We start from the raw sequence: 18,547 nt of genomic DNA on the forward strand, positions 1-18,547 counted from the left end.
AGACACTGCCTGGCAATGCCACTTTTTTTGGTCTTTAAATATGTTGTCAAAAGAATGTGTATCTTCTATGTTTCATAAAGGCTTTATGCTTGCTTTTTGAGACAACAGCAGCAATGTTTCCAAGAATAGGTCACTGGATCAGGAACCAGTACCCAAGTTTTATTTTTGGCTCTGCCATAGGGTCACTGTAGTATCTTAGGCAAGTCGTTGAAACGCTTCACACCCTGTTACACCAGTATATGACATGACCTAGAAACCACAGCAACTTGAGGACCCAGTATGATAACTGTTCCTATTATACCTGGCTTAGAATAAACATGAATTGAGCAAAGTTATTTTTCTGACTTAATTCAGCAATAACAAATATTTTCTCCTCATTTGGAATAAATGGTAATTCCTAAAAAACAATGTAGGTTTACAAGTCAAAACCTTCAGCTATTCATTAACGAGTCTTGACCCTACCTTAAGGCTTAACTGATAAATTTACATGATTTAACATGAAAATTTAAACTTCCTAAGGCTGAAAATTGTTGTTGTTTTGGGGGGGTGGTAGTGGTGTATTATTAATAAGTCCTTTTTACCTGTTATAGATACACCCAGAGTAATAAGCAAGCATTCAAGAACAATGTGGTCTTCACAGGCAGTAGACGAGTTGCATATATTTCCTTTTAAAAATAATATAGCAAATGCTTTAAATTAACACCCCCCCTTTCACAATACTGTTATTACTGTTTGTGAAGACTGTATTGTCCATATTGCTACTTTCCTCTACAACAGAAAAAGATGGATTCCTTGCTCATTGAAAGAAACAGTGTCTAGATCACTTTTACATGCCTGTTTAGATTTCATTCTTCATTTTGTATTGATACAAACCCAGGTTTTTGCATTTGCTTTGTGCATTTATTTTGGTTGTAACTCTACAGCTCCTATTGAAGCCCAGTAAGTAGTTCTATGAATCAAGAGTTTTGTGCAACAAACCATGGCACCTAAAGATACTCAACTCCTTGTCACTCCAGTAATGAGATACTCATCACCTACAGGACCGTGAAAAAGGATAACGAAACATTCGGCAGCAGTTGTACCTCACTTCACTTCTTTTTTGAGGATATGAGACAAACCTATAGATAATGTCGTCACATTAACGCCAACACCATTCCACCAACAGCAACAGCACTGGAAGTTTGTAGCAGTCACGTTTTGTGTCCTTTCCCTTCAGGAATACTTGCTCCTTAGATATGTGTAATGGTGTTAAGCTGTAAATTATTCTAGGTAGGTAACTTAGTTAATAGTTCATTAAGATGAGTTAGCCATGAAAAAAAGTTGATTCTGATCTACTGAAAAGTTTTCCACAAAGTGGAACAGCAGTACAGCAAACTATTTGCAATGGAAACTTGTCTTTTTGTTCACAAGATGGCTTAAGACCACAATCCCAGCATCCATTGCTGTATTCAGACATACATTACCTTACACCTCTGTCAAACAGCAGCTTCTAAAGGACAGCTAATACTATGCAAGTTGGCACCTTACCTGACTGCTCAAAAAACTTTCTGTTGAAACAAATATCTAAAAAATGTTATAGGGATGCTATTTGCACACACACATATCAATAGAAAGGGAGATTATTTAAACACAAAACCCCACACTTTATAGTAGACCAAGTACAGAGTATTTAACTAACAATTTGCCAGGTCCTTTGACATATGACTCACTATCATACTAACCAACCGTAAAGGCAGGCTGACAAAAGTCCATCCCTCGAAGGGTTCACAGTAAAAGCTAGGTAAAAAGTATATTTTAAGATGCCAAGAAATTCCTATTGATACTATTTTTGAATGCGGTGAGCCCTGCTTGAGCTCAGTGGGTGCTAACCTGTTGAGATACTTCTGTTCATTTGGTTTGCCCCAGCCCATCACGGTCATCTGTATATGCCCTACAACATGGTCCAAAATTAATGCGAAAACCTTAATCCACCTCCCATGGATGATCACCAAGACACTTCCGCTTGTGTCCTCTCAAACCAGAGATGCTATGAGGTCTGACAGCCAAAATAATCTGTAAACTATAGACTTCCATTGAAGAAAACTAAAACCCATGAATTAGCAGCATTCACAGCTAAAGACATGCATGATGGAACAGTGATTTGAATAATGAAAGCTGAGCCTTCAGCAAGAATACCATGTGCCAGGAAGGAAGGTTGGAAACATGCCTGTTCTTGAAAAACTGATCCCCAAGCTAGACACCTGAGGTTTGCCTCCTGAACACGTACTAAAACAGTCGTTCTGGGATGTAACTTCCTGTGGATATACTTGTTCTGGAATAAGAGTGCTCAAAATCTGTGGGAAGGGCACAGGAAGACAGGCAGGACAAGGGTTCTACTGAGATAAAAAGTATTCCAGGATACTAAATATTGAAATGCGTTGCTGTTGGTAAATTTTAGGCATTGGTGAGCTCTATCCCTGATTTTCAAAAATACTGGGCATCTATGATCACCATATGCTGCTCCACTGAAAAATCAGATCACATTTAGCGGTCCTAGAGGCATTACAAGGTTTCAATTACTAATCTGCCATGAGGCAACAGATTAGAGATGGATCCATGCCCTTTTCTGTGTTTTATTTCACTTATGATGTGCCCTCTGTAGTAACATGTATCATATTAATACAGGCTGGTGTTCTAGTGCTTGCATTTTTGTAATGGTCTTCATATCTGGGTTGTTTGGGGTTGTCGGGGTTTGTTTGGGGAGGGTGCGGGAGAAGGCATTTGTTTGGTTTTTTCCCCTCCTTACAGGGTACATTTTTTGAGGCATTTGGGGGAAGTTCAACTGTAATAGCAGTTCTAGTTATTAGATCTCCTCTCTAGTTCCCCATATTATTCTGGTTACAATTTTGCTGCCATCCTGAATAGGGACATCTCATCATACCAATGACCCATACAGCAAATTTCTCCATACCCTTCTAAGGATCATTATAACTGTGTCACAGCTGCTGAGATCCAGGTAATAGAGGTAGGATTGCCAGCATTGTTCTTTGCTATAATGTGATATTGTTTCTCTGCAGTCCTTTATTTCAGAGTAATTAGGGCATTTATTTACATAGCCCTAAGATAAGACTCCTGTAGTTACTTTCTCTATAACCTCCCTTCCACATAGCATAAATGAGTGAGGGAAAATAGAAAGTTAGAACAAGCATTTTTACAACACAAGACTACCTTATTTAGAAAGCTCTATCCCAATATGGCTCTTGGACTTCAGAGTCCTAAGGACAGGGATATGCAGTCTGAGACAGCAGGAGGAAATAATAATTCATGTGTTAAAATGCAAAGGTTTTGAAAAGGAAACATGCAGCATTACTGATAGACTCTTCTTTGGGGAATCAGGACACTGTTCTTCTCCACTACCCTGTGCAGCCATACTCTGCCACAAATGTTTTGTAATCAGAGCTATATAAAACCAGGCACTGCAATTCGTTTTGCTGAACGTTATCAGTCTTTCCTAACAAAACATCAGAATCACATTGGCTTTTAATAGAAAAGTCTCAGTTAAGAAGGATTCTTTGGAGCCGAATCAAACACTAGTACATGAGGACCACCGTGACCAAAGCAAACGAGAGAAGGGCATCAGAATAGTTTGTCCACTGGTAGATTCAAGATAAAACACTAGTTTACAAACAGATAGATAAGATTTTTTTATTGCAATGCTTCTTCTGCATAGCATTGAGGAACACTTAGTTCTCTTCACTTTACATTGTGGTTTTCCTCAAGGGTACAGTTAAAACACATTTATTTTTTACTGTAAGCTACAGGCTAAGAAGCCTCCATTGCTTCAGTTGTAATGTCGTGGTTTTATCTTATCAGTGTAGTCAAGTCTTGTCAGTCCAAAGCGTAGTTAAAGGGAACTTGATCACATCTTCCTCACGTCTGCATGCATTTTGCCCTGATCACTTACCCAAAAGTGTAATTTTCTACAGAATTTGGTGGCTTTCACTGCAATTGCTTCATTGGGGACTTTATGTTCTACACTGCCATTAAATGGCAGAGTACTTGCTCTGGGTATATTTTAACAAGTTTACTATAATCACTAAAACCCTTCAGATAAATGAGGCTAGAGGTAAGAACAGACTGCCAAGGGCACAGCCCTCTGTACCGCTTTGCCTCTGAAAGACAGCCCAGCAGGGCTCCAAACCCTTTTGCATGCATTTGAAAAGTCCTCTGGAGGATCCAGATCCCCTGGACAGTTCCAAAAAATCTCAACACCTAATCCTGTCAGGAAAAATAAAACCACAGAGTCATTCCAGCTGGAAGGGATCTCAGAGCATCTCTGTCCAGTCTCCCACTCAAAGCAGCTTCAACACTGAATCCAGATCAAGATTCTCAGGGCTTTTCCAGTTCCAGAAAACCTCCAAGACTGATTGCACAGCTTCCCCCCAAAACCCGCTCCACTGCTTCATTATGCTCTAAAGTGACTTTCTTCTTTTTAGCCACACCAAACCTCCCAATTCAATTTGTGACCCCTTTTGCTTTCCTGCCATGCACCTCAGTGAGACCCTGGCTCTATATTCTGCCCCTAGGCCCCCCCCACCATCCTCCCTTCCCTCCAGGCTGAGCAAGTCCTGTACCCTCAGCCTCTCTTCACAGGGCCGCTGCTCCAACGCCCAAGGAGCTTGAGGGCCTCTGCTGAACTCACTTCAGTTTAATCCATTCTTTCCTGTACTAGGGGACCCAAAACTAGATGAAGTAATCAGCTTCTCGCCAACATAGAAATATCTGTTGTTGTACTCAAACATCGCACACACTGTAATTGCTTACAAGAAAGAATATTACCGTACAAAGATAGCCATATCTCAATATACCACCTGTGGGTATGCATTTCTTTTTATTTCATTTCCCCAATAGTTTTTAAACCCTTTAATTTCATTGCAACTGAGTTATAGTAAAGATTTTAAACACTTCAGAACCAATGAAGCAGGCTAAAAATTAATTGAAGTGTCTTAGTTGAATATTTCTTGATGCTTAATGGACAATGGCTCAAGCCTCCACTGTGCTGAAGTTTATGCAGACTTTTAGATCAGCATAAAGGGAGTAGAGGCTGACTGTTAAATGCTACCATTTTGACTTGTATTTTTACATCCCCCTGTTGTAAATGACTCTACAAGGTGATGGTCAATAGCAACTCAGGCCTAGTACCACTATTGCTTTAGAAGCATCTTCTGTTCATTGCACTTGATGGCATCCAGTCTGAATGCTCTCAAAATATGTCCAAATTTAATCAAACTGTTGATCAACAGATTGAAAAGAAATATTAGCCTTGTGTTTGTGGCTTGACCATAAAAACATTATTCAGTGACAAATATTCTAAAAGTCCCATAAAAAACAATACCCTAGTATAAATCAAAGAGGGTAAACCTTGTAAAGCAATACCACTGATGTCTATTATCCAGATATGATCGATAGCTACTTATCCCAACCTCATCCAAGTGCCAATCTATGGTGCACAATACAAGCACACTCGTTTCTAAAAATAGCAAGAAAATAAGTTGGCCAGGCAAAACCTGCCACCTTTGTCCTAAAAATACTTCACAGGTGAGTCAGGAAGTTCTTAAAAAATAATATGGTAAAAAGGAACTTGTTAGCAACGTCTATGGCTCCTACTAGGCACTAAAAAGATGCAAGGAAAACACATTGCAATTTAGAATTGATTAATAAATATGAGCAAAACAATGGTGGTGTTGCAAACATCATTAGGTGGTTTCTGTATGTTGTGGTTTAAGCCCAGCCAGCAACTAAGCACCATGCAGCTGCTCATTCACTCCCCCCCATCCCACTGGATGAGGAAGAAAATCGGGAAAAAAAGTAAAACTCCTGGGTTGCCATAAGAACGGTTTAATAGAAGAGAAAAGAAGAAACTAATAATGATAATGATACCACTAATAAAATGTCAACAGTAGTAATAAAAGGATTGGAATGTACAAATGATGCGCAGGGCAATTGCTCACCACCCCGCCGACCAACACCCCGCCAGTCCCCAAGCAGCGATTCCCCGCCCCCACTTCCCAGTTCCTAAACTGGATGTGACGTCCCATGGTATGGAATACACCGTTGGCCAGTTTGGGTCAGGTGCCCTGGCTGGGCATGAGAAGTTGAAAAATCCTTGACTATAGTCTAAACACTACTGAGCAACAACTGAAAACATCAGTTATCAACATTCTTCGCATACTGAACCCAAAACACAGCACTGTACCAGCTACTAGGAAGACAGTTAACTCTATCCCAGCTGAAACCAGGACACTGTACTACCAGGACATTGAGAAATTGGAACTCTTGACATTTTATCTAGATAAGTAAAAAAGGGTCTGATTGGTAGTTTTATAGATATTTAATAGTATTAACCTACATATATTGGGAAGGAAGGATTATCCACACATTTGATAATAATTTAAGGTCCAAATAGTTTTGACCCTGGGCTATACAAAGTTGTGCATGCTTTCTCGTTTCATAAATCCTGTATTTTATACCGCCTCAATCTCAGCTATAATTCTAAGGGATGAGCAAGCCAAAACGTGCATTACACTGTTAACTGAAGAGAGGCTTCAGCATCAAGTTTTATACTCTTATAAAAATTAGAAGTGTTCTAAGTTTCAGCGTGTAAAGATATATCTCCTTCAGTTGCTGCCTACAACTTGCTATAGCCTCATGGAAAATTCAATATCTTGCCACTTTCTAAAATGTAAACTTCATTCTTAAGGGAATACTTGAAGCAGACAAAAGTACAATAGATCTTTACTGAAATGAATACAAACTGCACCTCACAGACAGAACAATATTAGTATTGTTTAAAGGGTCTCATGTGACATTTCCAGACAAACCTTCCTCAAATTCATTCCAAAAATTATAGAAAACAGCTCTATTTATGGTGAAATACCTTACAAACACAGAAGATTTTCACAGGTCTCTTTTCTACTCATGCATTTCTTCACTGTTGTAATTTGGAATTGTGCTACATGCAATTTTTTTTTATGAAGTGATTAAAAATCAAATATTAAGGTATTAAGAAGAGAAACCATTGTTTCAGCACAGGAATACCTACATGTCATAGTTTTAGATCTGTTTCCTTGGGGTTTTTTCTGTCTTTCTGTTGGTCTTCCTACAATAAATTTTTATTTTTACATACAAGTTAGTTCCAATCAAATTTGAAAGAGTGATTAAAATCTGAAAGATAATGAAGTCAATATCAAAGAAGGGAAGAAAATAGACACTATTTTGCATCTGGAGGGGTAAGGGAAAAAAATGTCAAATTATTGCTGGCAAGGGGAGTAAAACAACAAAAGAAACAATTTTACAGGACCCCATGCTTCAGTTCTTTCACAAAAAAGCTTGATTTTTGTTATAGATCAAAACTTTTTACTTTTTGCTACTTGTGAAACTATGGAAGCAAGAAGCCATTTTCACTGTGTCACATGGCTTCTTACTGGTTAGAGTGAAGTGCAAACTGTGGAGGTAAGGAGAGCTTCCCCTTGATTCTGCCGAGTGATGGACCAGACCCTTCACTCCTGGTAGCCTAGTCCCAAACCTGAAGGAGAAACGTAATGACCTAGCTCAAACACATGCAAAAGCTATACTCATGTTTTTTTAGGGTGATATTAAGCCTGAAAATCAAATTAAAAAGAGACACCAAAATAAGTCTGATTTTTAATGCTGTTACCTTTACACAAGAATTCTAACCTACACGTTTACCTCTTCACTGATCTATAGCCACATGCTGAATCAGATACAAATGGAAGGATCAGATTTAGAAAAGGGCTTTCACATGTCTCCTGCCTATTAAGTTTCAGCCAGGATTTTCCATAATTTATTTGGACAAGTTTTACTACATTCAAAATTCAGAATTTGCAAGAACAATTTTGGAAGACACCTTTAGAAACTTATCTTTGACAGTGGTTTTAATGAAAGCAAAAAAATCCCAGAATACATAATATAGTAACTGAAAAGAATAGATGAAAGCTTTTCTGGAAATCTGACCTCAGTTAGATTACTAGTTTGGGGGTTTTTTTCTGGGGCTGAGTTTTAGATGGAAAAGAGTTAATTCAGTTTTCCACTGAATGCTAATCTGACACTGCAAGTAATTTAGTTTATTTTATGGACACGTATCAAATACAACAAAAAACATTCCTGAGCACAATGGCAAAATTTGGCACACTCACAAAATTTGGTACTAAATCTTAAAGCCAAAATTGAACAAGATATGCTTGAGGCATATTGGTGACAGAACTTTTTCATTTCCTTTAAAATTAGAAGTAGCGGGGGGGGGAAGTCATACTATCAGGATAAAGATCACTTTCAGCACTCTCAGGAAGGAGTGAGATGAAAATGTTGCTATCTAATGACAAGTGTAGGATACTTTTTTCCAAGATAATTTTGTTGACTCCTCGAAGTGGAAGAATCGCTGAAAAAAGCCTAATCCTTTAGAGCACAAGTCATGAAACTTCAGTTAAATGCTTTCAATCCAGCCTGGTCCTCTGCAGTAGTAAGTTCTGACAGTGCATTTTGGTGCAGAATTACCACCAGAATTTGGCACTGCCATGTAGTCAAGTATGACTAAATCAATGGAATTTACATTTATGCTTAAAATTATGCTAAACTGATTTCCTTAATGAATCCACAAGGAACAGAGTATTATCAATGTGCATTAAAAAGACAGTTCATATTATAAATCACTATTTTACCTTCTACATTTTTATCTCAATGTCTTTATGATGCATTGAAAGTGTACAGTACTTTGCCAGCCTTGATATATTAAAATGTCCTCGTAAAGCATACCTAATATAGGATAATACTGGTAATGCCTAACGACAAGTGGTAGCCTGAATCATAAGTGCTTTTCTAAACACATTAGAATTGGTTTTTATCATTGGATGTTCTGGTCTGATAAGACAATCCTGCACTAAGGCAATCAGCAGAAATTAGCAATTGGCATGAAAATTACTGTACAAGAAATTGTGTTGGCTTTTCCCCCCACACTCTCCTCTCTTTATGTCTTTGCGAACTCTATAAAAAAAAAAAAAAAAAAAAAAAAAAACAGATTAAAGTGAAAATTCACAAGGAGAGACTGAAAAGCAGGAAAATATTTTCCAGAATTAACTGGAATCATTTTTAATTTTGAGAGAGATTTGATACTTAAGAATAATTATATAAAAAGAAGTCATTTTTTCAAGCTTTTATTTCAAAACATGTTCAGCTGATACTCCAATGCAAGCCAGACTTGAACTCATTGAACATATTCTTTGCAATGGATGCAATCTCTGCCAACTTCAGTTGTGGCACTGAACTTGTTCTGCTATTATTTTTTTTTATAAGCTACATGTAGAACTGTTTACATATAGGGTAATGTAGAATAAACGATGGTGGGGTAAGAAAGAAAGTTTGGGCATTTGTTTCTTTTTTTAATCAAAAACAGTTTGGGACTATTACTTTCAAACAATGAAACCACATATCCCAAGTGAGTTCTGAGACACTCTTCATGTGCCACATGCAGTACTAGAAAATAATGCTAACACCACCTTGAAGAGATTTATGTTGTTGCTTATTTATTGGTTTCAACCTTCCTGGGAGTTTGGTTTGAAACCCGTTTTCTGTACTACTGTGCAAGGTATACAGGCTGCTAAGGGCATCTGTACTAAGATACTGTTTTGAATTAAACTATTTATGCCAAATCTAAAGTGTATTTCATTTTTAATTGCCAAATTAAACCCATTCTCCCTTGTTTTCTTTCTTAGAATAGATGCATAGTGCAGTTACTCTACATGCTGACAGGTTTTTGGCTGCTTGTAAATCCAAAAAGTATTGATCAGTTAAAAATATTCGGATGCTTGCATCCCTCGATTCTGCTTACCACAGCCTTTCTTCCTGGTCAGCTAGGAGAGCACCAGCAATTTTGTTATAATGATAAATGACCCTCATAGACAGGTCACTCTTTTTTACCTAAAGCCACAATTTGCTCTTTCCTTTAGGTCACAACCTGATTTTTCAGGGTGACAGATTTATTACTTTCTTTGTGTGCTAAAAAACAAATCACCAACAATTGCTCAAAATACAGTCCTGTCACAATAACTTTGAACACTTCCCAGCCAGAATGATGCAACACAAGAGGTTTTTTTCCTGTTTTCAACGCAGCAAAATCACTTGTACATTTACCACAGCTGTTGTGAAGAGCCACTTGGCTCATTTCATTATATACAAGATGTCCAGGCTACTCCCCAAAGAATAAAATATTAAAAAGGTTATTAAAAGCACCATTAAGTCTCTCATAATAAGAGATGTCACATTTTTTAAGTGAGGGTCATGAAAGCATAACTTCACAGTGGCCTGACTGTGGTCATAAAGAAAAGACTTTGGGGTGAAAGTATAAAAATAATGTTTGCCAGAAAACAAGTGAGCTTTATGGGCACTTCTGTCACACCCCCACTATCTGGACCACTGGGGAAACTCAGGATTATTCTCCAGTAAATGCTGTATTTTTAGTCTCTTCATGTGTCTCCAGGACAACTTTTTTCTGAGGGATCTGGATAACGCAATGGTCTCAGGATGCTGGTCCCATGCAGTATCACAGAAACTAAGACCTATCTTCTGGATTTGAGTAAAACCCAAATACTCAGTCCTCAAAACCATGGTCCAGATGCAGTTCCCCAAATGGGAATCTCATTATAACTAGAACAGGGCAGGAGAGGAGTACTCAAGCAGAACTACATGAGGCTTGGTGCCTACTTCCCACATTACATGTTAAGGAACCTTACACTCGTCTTCCACGAGCATGGCTGGAAGACAGGTACCACAGCAGGCAACTCATGAGTAGCCCCAGACCCAGGAAGCCTGACCAGAGCCTGCCAACATAATTTGCCAATATATCAGATAAAGACATTCAGGATCTACACTACTCTAGTGCAGAATCAACCAGTGTCCTCAGTGTCCACAATGTATCCACCACACTAACAGCATTTAATTTCTTATCTTCATGCTCAAAATATTAAATCTTGCAATGTTAACTATTATGGTTGGGGGGGGGTATGTATTTTATAGGAATACAGGAATGGCCAGGAAGCAAGCCACTGGATGGCCAAGACCGGGCATTTTGGACCAAATATACCAAGTAGACCAGCTGTAACAAAAATAACACTTGTGACAAAAGTTATGCCATCTTGTGAGAATCTTATTTAAAAGAAAGAGCATAGCTACAAAGCAGTGTGTCATTTGTTATGAAAATAGTCATTTTCTTAAGCAAAAATTCTCTTGGAGTCTCACATCCCTAACAGTCTTCCAGATGAAGACATCAGACCACAAACAAAAGAACTAAGTCAGCTTCCCACCTCATTCTCATTTGGACTTGGTAAAGTACTTAATCACTCATACCTATCCCCATCATAAACCGAAAGCACACTTGCTTTTACCTTCATGTCCTCAGATCATAAAAACCTCTGATCAAATAGTAATATTCACCATACATAGTAATAGCTGGCAGAACAGGGACACAGATTGGTCTGGATGCCTGGATACTAGTTCAATACAACCAAGAATAACTAACAGGAAAGCAGAGGCAGGCACATATCTCCATTTCCTGATGCAGCTTGCAAATAAATGGCTTTGTCTTATGAACCTCTTCATTAATCTGCTGCCAAGAACAGTTCAGTTATATGATCAAATGTTGCAAACCTCTGAGAAATATAAGATCCATTGTCTGCTTTCAGCACCCCTTTAATGTGATGCTGATAAAGGTGATTGCTTTGTGAAGAAAAGCACTAAAACATTTTTCAAATAACAACAGTTGTAAAAATGTTCAAATCATTTCAAAATACATAATTTGGCACAACTAAAGTTCTATAGTGCTGCAACTGAGCTCCAGCCCTATAACCCTCACACAGGCAAAACTCCTACTGAGTCCAAGGTGTTTTCCTACATAAAGACAGGGGAAGACAGTCTGCACAGGCTACATTTCATAGTCTGTAAACTCCTGAGGCTGGTCTATCCAAGATTCTCATTTTACATAGAGTTCCAAATCCTGATTAGTTCAGGTTTCAGGTACATAGCAATGTACCTTTTACTTAGCTATTGTCCTTATACTATGTGATGTTTGTAGTATTATGCCATTAAACACACACACTGTAAACATATACTGCTGGTTAACGCATAATTTAATAGAATAGCTTTTGATAATCTGTGTGTAGTACTGTAGAGTTCATAAGGTAGACGATACAAGCACAAGGAAACAAATGAAGCAGAGCTATTTCATTTAGAAACTAGTGCATCCTTTGGAATAACTGCCAAATAAGATCACTGGAGTGAATAGCATAGCTGAAACTTATGTAAAAAGAGACTCTGCAGGAACAAGTGATAAAAGGTGGAAAGCAAGCACTGAGAAGTCCAGAGATAAAGCAATTAAGCGAGGCTGAGAAAGAAAAGCTTCTTGGTCTAAAAGACCTGCTTCTGTGTGTCAATTTGAATGCCATTAGAAGTCCAAATATACTGGGCTGGAGAAAGTCCTGATTTTCAGTGAATAACTGATACTATGTCTCAATCTTTTGGGTACCAATAGAGACACTCTGGTCCTGTACAGGTTTTTCTACCTATCTATGCTTGACATGCACATGGGGATCCCAAGAGATCTGGATATAATGCTCACTTTGTCCTACTACTTATTTAAAATATAGTTGTTTGCAAACATGATCCTTTTCTTGCCATTTCACAACAGATTTCCCTGCTCCTAAGCTTTACTCTGCACATAGTTTTCAATAAATACAAGCACCATCTAGCTGCTTTTAAGGAATTCAGATTGCCCTCCCAGCTGCAATATTGTACATACATATGGCTGCCTCCAGCTGGCAACCCTCCATTTCAGAAGAGCCCCATAATGAACACAAGTTATTTCCATCTCTCTCTGATGGTTCTAATGAGTTTGTCTTCTCTGAGAAGTCTTCAATGAAAAAATAAATTCACACAATCCTAAGACATGCAAGACTTCCACTGACATCCATAGGAGGTCTGCGTTAAGAGCAGCATGGGCTTGAGATACAAATGCTCAGAAACAGATCTATCCATCAAGCTAGCTACATGCACCATACTTATACTCTTTACATGAAAATACAGGTGATAAGTAGCCTAAAAAAAGGCTGCTTATCTTTACTGATATGTAAGGAAGACTATTTTCTCTAAGATGCTTTTTGTATTGTTGAAAGAAATTACTACCTTTTCAAACTATCCCCTGAAAGAAAAGAACATAAAGTTAGTGATCATTAGCCAGCTTTATTCTATTTACTGAGATAAGGTTTATAGCTCTGATAGAGACAAAATTCTCTCAAGACAGCTTACACTAACCTTTTAGCACAGAAAGTATCAAGATACTAAAAGATGCTGTCCTACCATGACAGCTGCTGCAGGATAGAGAGACTGACTAAACCAGCAAAAAGTAACTGAATTGGATTGTGTCAGTTTATTGTCACTGAGTCACAGAATACTCCTCTTGGCAGACAACTGTTTTGCAAGCTATAACAAGACATGAAGTTAAATCTTCTGCTTTTATTTAACCTGTCTTGCCCATATTTGTACAGGTCACATTCTGTGACTAAATAACTTCCATTTCTCACATACCTGAAAACTGGCAAAAAAGGCTCAGTCTATTAAACTTCAGATTTTTCCTTTCCATTAAGCTAACACATGAACACCTAAACAAGGTGCTTTAAACTAGTAAGTAAACAAGCCTTCCCACCTCGAGTCACCAGAAGAAGGAAACTCTAATGACTTGCAAGCTAGTTTGAACACACAATACTATAGGGAGCTGCTCACCAGAGTTGTGAACAAGCATCTCAAAAGCTCATCTGCCAGGCCCTCTCATGATTACAAGCCGGAACATGCCCATTAGGCTCAGAGCAAAATAAAAAAATCATACTGTTGTACCAATACAGTGGGAAATGCTAAATTTCCTTGCATGGGTGCCAGCCAACACAGCTGCTAGAACAAAAGTTAATGTTCAGAACAAAATCACTGTGCTGTGACCTCCTTCTGAACATAGCTGTTTCTGAGTTGAAGGGATAGACAGACAAGAAAAGAGGAGAGGGATTAGCCCTGGGGGCCTGCCCTGCTTCTACCTCTACTCTGGGTGAAGCAAAACTGTGCCTGCTAATCCAGATTAAAGAAATTAATGCTGCTACATGTGTAGACTAACTTTAAAACAGTTTTACCTCAGCTAAACTTATTTCTGTAGAATTTCAGGAATAAAAAACTAATGTAAGCAGAAATAAACCTTAGGAATCACCTATACACAGGCTTTTACCAGTTTAAATTTCTTAAATGGAAACCTTGGGAATTACTGGCATCAGAGGAGAGAAAAGGGCAACTACAGAAACCTATAGGCAAGAAAATTTCTGTTGGCACAGTTGCATTTTTGTTTGCTCCCAATAAGCCTTTCCCAATGTTTCTGGTTTTTTCCTGTTGACTCTAATTGAGATCACTTCCTTATAAAGGTGACTTTGTGCCTCCTTTTCTTTAGGAATCCAAGAAAGTCAAGGAAGTGACCGGTTAGAGAAATCTGGCAGCCAGAATCATGGGCTTCCCTCCCTGACTTGGCTTATACATCACTAAATTGTTGATAGTCTTGCTCAGTGCTTCCCTTTCTATTACAAAGCTTTCTGTGGTTTAATTGTATGTTTACCAAGCTGTTTGCAACCTTCAAATCAAGGCCCAAAGAGTATTAGTCAGTTAACAGCTCTTGAGATCAAGGATGACAAGGATTTATCTCAGTTTACCTGTTTCAACCAAAAATCTATATTAGTAACAAGACAGATAAAGTTCTACTCACATCAGTTTAACTACATTGGAATAAAGACCAACACATAAATACCACACATTTCTAAAGCACGTTTCTCACTGCATGTTTTGCTGCATTTAACATAAAATAGGCAGTTCTGTGTTTCTGCAACAGCCCTTGCAGTAGACTCTCAAATGCGAGAGATTTTCGCTCAGATTCTCAGTTTTGATTATGTGCACAGGGCTACCTAATGCTTAATTCACAGCTGTAACAATGCCTAAGAAGAGCTCAGCTGCAGAGAATGAACATAGACATTTGCACCTATGAATATCAGCTGCTAGTTTCAGCTAAAGGACAAATTTCTGGCACTATCAATCACTAGGACCCAGCAGGACACACACTATTTGATTGCGCAAGACACCTACATATGCCCTGTGGAGCCAGAATGGTGAAATCCCAGCAGAGAGAGAGAGAACCACCAAATACAAACAGTAGCAGTTTTAAATGCCTACGTGCATAAGATGAGGCAGTTTTATTGGGGAAGACAGAGGTTTTGGGCAGGACATCCCAGACCATACCCCTCCTCCCCATTTAACTTTTGCATGCCTACCCTTTAAGAACCTCAGTCAAAAATCACTGATGTCAATAAACTTAGAGACACAGAATCACTTTTCCACAAAGGATCAAGTCACACCAGATATTGAACCATTGGCTTTGTACACACATGGGGCAGTTACCATGGATCAGCAGTCACAGTTGCTTATTCCTGAGTAATATAGTCATATATATATATCAGAAATGAGAGATTTGGCTTTTATTAAATGATCTAAAATTCAAGTTCTGTGCACAGAACCCAAGTTCCTGAGATGCAGCCCAACTAAATCAAGCTAAATCAGACTGTTCTTTCTATACCTAAAGCACTAGTCTGACACTGACTCCTTTCACTTGGACTTTTTCTAGCTTTCACTGTCTCCTCACAAGTTACTGAAAACCAGTCTCCCTTTTCCCAGGCAGCAGTAGCAGGCAATATTTACCCCCCTTCAGTGTAAATCTCTTAGCCTGCTCTTGCTACAGAGTATGTGTGGCTACAGATAATACAGCAAGCAATCCTCATTGGAATAACCAAACAGATAAAATGCACAAGTTATTTAACAAACAAAACATTTAAGAGAGCACTTTTCCATACCTTGAATGGCACTAGTTGTTCAGACCATAATAATATGATGTTGAGTTTTATTCTTGGGTCTTTGAACTCCTTCCCACTCTCCACATCAAATCAGTAAGCACTGAAAAACTTCACATTGCATAGACCTCTTTTTAATTTTTACCTCCTTAAATCTTCGGTTCTCATCTCTTGGCAAAATCCATTTAAACAGAGCTCACAAGTTAATGGTTAAACTTGTTGTTTGTAGTCCCATTAATATAGGTCAAGCAGCACAATAGTTACAACTGCTGAGAGGGAAGGTACATAAAGACACAGTAAGCAGTTCAGGACCTTATTACAACATGTCTATCAAATGCAGGGGTACAAACAATGTGCCTGATTCATCAAAAAGATAACTTCTGCTGACAGTACACACTGTTCCCTGGAGTCTCTTACGCATGGCTCAAAAATTAAAATTGGAAATGTAAACTACACAGACACATTCTTGCAAATGTGAGTATGTTTCAGCACAGCGAGCATTTCTATGCAAAATACCAGATATAGGCAGTGGGATGAATTCAGCCCTCATTTGCATCACTGAGTACTGAAGAAATCAGCAACAGCTATGACATTACTCTCCATTTTCTCTCATGTAACAAAGGGAAGAATTTGTCCCACCAGGCCCAAGGACACACATTTTTCACTGTGGGACGCACATGCATATTGCCTATAAGAGGGATTACCTTATGCTTTATTCAAGAATATTCAAAAAGACAGACCTCTATGCCTCAAAAAGTTAGTATTCCAGGAATACTGACAGTAAGTACTTCTTAAAAACTAATGGCACCTTAAAGCTTCACAACATGGATTACTTATGCTCAGCACCAGTCATTCACTGTTTGCCAGTTCAAATAGACATCATTCTTGATTTGGCTCCCAAGCTCCGTAGCCAGGGTTCTAAAACTAAAGTAAATTCCCAGATACTCTGGTGGAGTGAAAGCAGAAAGAATAGCCAGGCCTCAAGAACGACAGAGCCTACCACGTGTGTCACTGAGACACCTTCCTCTTCGCAATTACTTGTATCATGATAGCATGTAGAAGCATCAATCAATTTGCAATGTAAACTGCATCCCTCACCCCCCACCCCCCCCCCAGCAAAACCAAACATGATAAAGCTGGCTTTTCTGATCAAGCATTTTGAAAGTACAAGTAACATTTCTGTTTCTCCCTTTTTAACTTAAATACTTCCCAAATCATTTTGCATCAGTCTATTCATTAGAAAACTCTATTCATGCCCAAGATCTAGCAACTGTAATTCCAAGAGAACCAGTTTGACAATTGTTAATCTGCAATGGAGGGATGAAGTTGAATTAAGCAAGATATTTTACTGTGTATGACAAAATACAGAACCGATAACAGAAAAACAGAAGTCATTGCAGATTAAAGTTACAACGTACCTAAGACTTTCTTTCAGACTTTTGTGGTTTTCCATTGGTAAAAATTGAAGACAGTTTTCTTCCATTTATCTCACTGACATAATATTTTGCATTTCTGTGGTACCTGTTATCTCTTATTTCAATGCACTTTATGAACCTTGGACTAGATCTTCAGCAAGTGTGAATTACCATAGCTCAATAGTGAATTTAACAAAACTCTTTTGAATCACACTACCTGAAGCGTGATTAACTGATCTTGCAGTCACTTAGAGAAGGAACGTGTAACAATAACATGACATTAAAACACAGTAGATGTCAGGTGTTTATGAGATAAAAACATCCTGTGGGATCATAATTTTAAACACCACTTAAAGCTCACCAAAAGCATTCTAACCACCTTGTGCATGTTACACACTGTTAAGCATATCTCATCTGGGATGTTTTTCAGCTAAAAAACCAAAAAAAAAACCCAACAAACATGTCACACAATTAAAAATGCACTTTTGACATTTTTCAAATTAACTCCAGTACATATTATATATACTACATAATAAAGACAGATCAAGAGACTCCTCTGCCTTCTCATTGTATGTATCCTGGCAGGGCAGCCCCTCATGACAGCTTGAATTATAAAATAGTTTGCTTCAACACAAATACCAGCATGATAAAGGGATTTTTTAATGCATTCATCTGAACGTTTTTTTCTCTTCCATATTACAGGTCATCTCTAATAGCTTCATATGTTGCACTTCCCTCACTAGGATGAGATGTGCTCCACTTTAGCACAGATGTACAGGAAACCCCACTACACAATTGTTCCTCCCTATTAACAGAGATGAATCCTTTTTGTACAGAAACTGCTTATATTAATGAAAACAGCTTTGCCTCACACTATTGTTTTTCCTGAACATCAATAAAGGTTTGATTTAATTTATTTGATAACTAAAGAAGGAGAAATAAAGTAACACAAAGTCAAAAACTGTCCACAGAAAATTATGAATAAAAAAAATGTAAGAGTCCACAGAACACAATGGAATTGCCTGTAAAAACACATGTGACATGGTGGGAGTAAGACTGCTTCCTTAGGTACTCGAGGGATCTCTCTCCCCAGCCAATCAGGAAACATGATGTGGAGTTGTGCCCTGCTGATGTTCTTCTAAGGGAATAAGGAAAAGGCTTTGT

At 38.2% G+C, this 18,547-nt stretch overlaps 1 long non-coding RNA gene across 1 annotated transcript in view; it reads right to left on the bottom strand.

Moving 5' to 3' along the window:
• The window catches only part of LOC126041641 (uncharacterized), a 62,252-nt gene extending 46,145 nt beyond the window's left edge, over positions 1-16,107 (bottom strand). The window contains exon 1 of the long non-coding RNA XR_007506928.1: positions 15,972-16,107. This is a non-coding gene — a long non-coding RNA (uncharacterized LOC126041641). The remainder of the gene's footprint in view (positions 1-15,971) is intronic.
• Positions 16,108-18,547: the final 2,440 nt, after the last annotated feature.

Source organism: Accipiter gentilis, chromosome 8, assembly GCF_929443795.1.
Source record: "Accipiter gentilis chromosome 8, bAccGen1.1, whole genome shotgun sequence".
NCBI lineage: Eukaryota > Metazoa > Chordata > Aves > Accipitriformes > Accipitridae > Astur > Astur gentilis.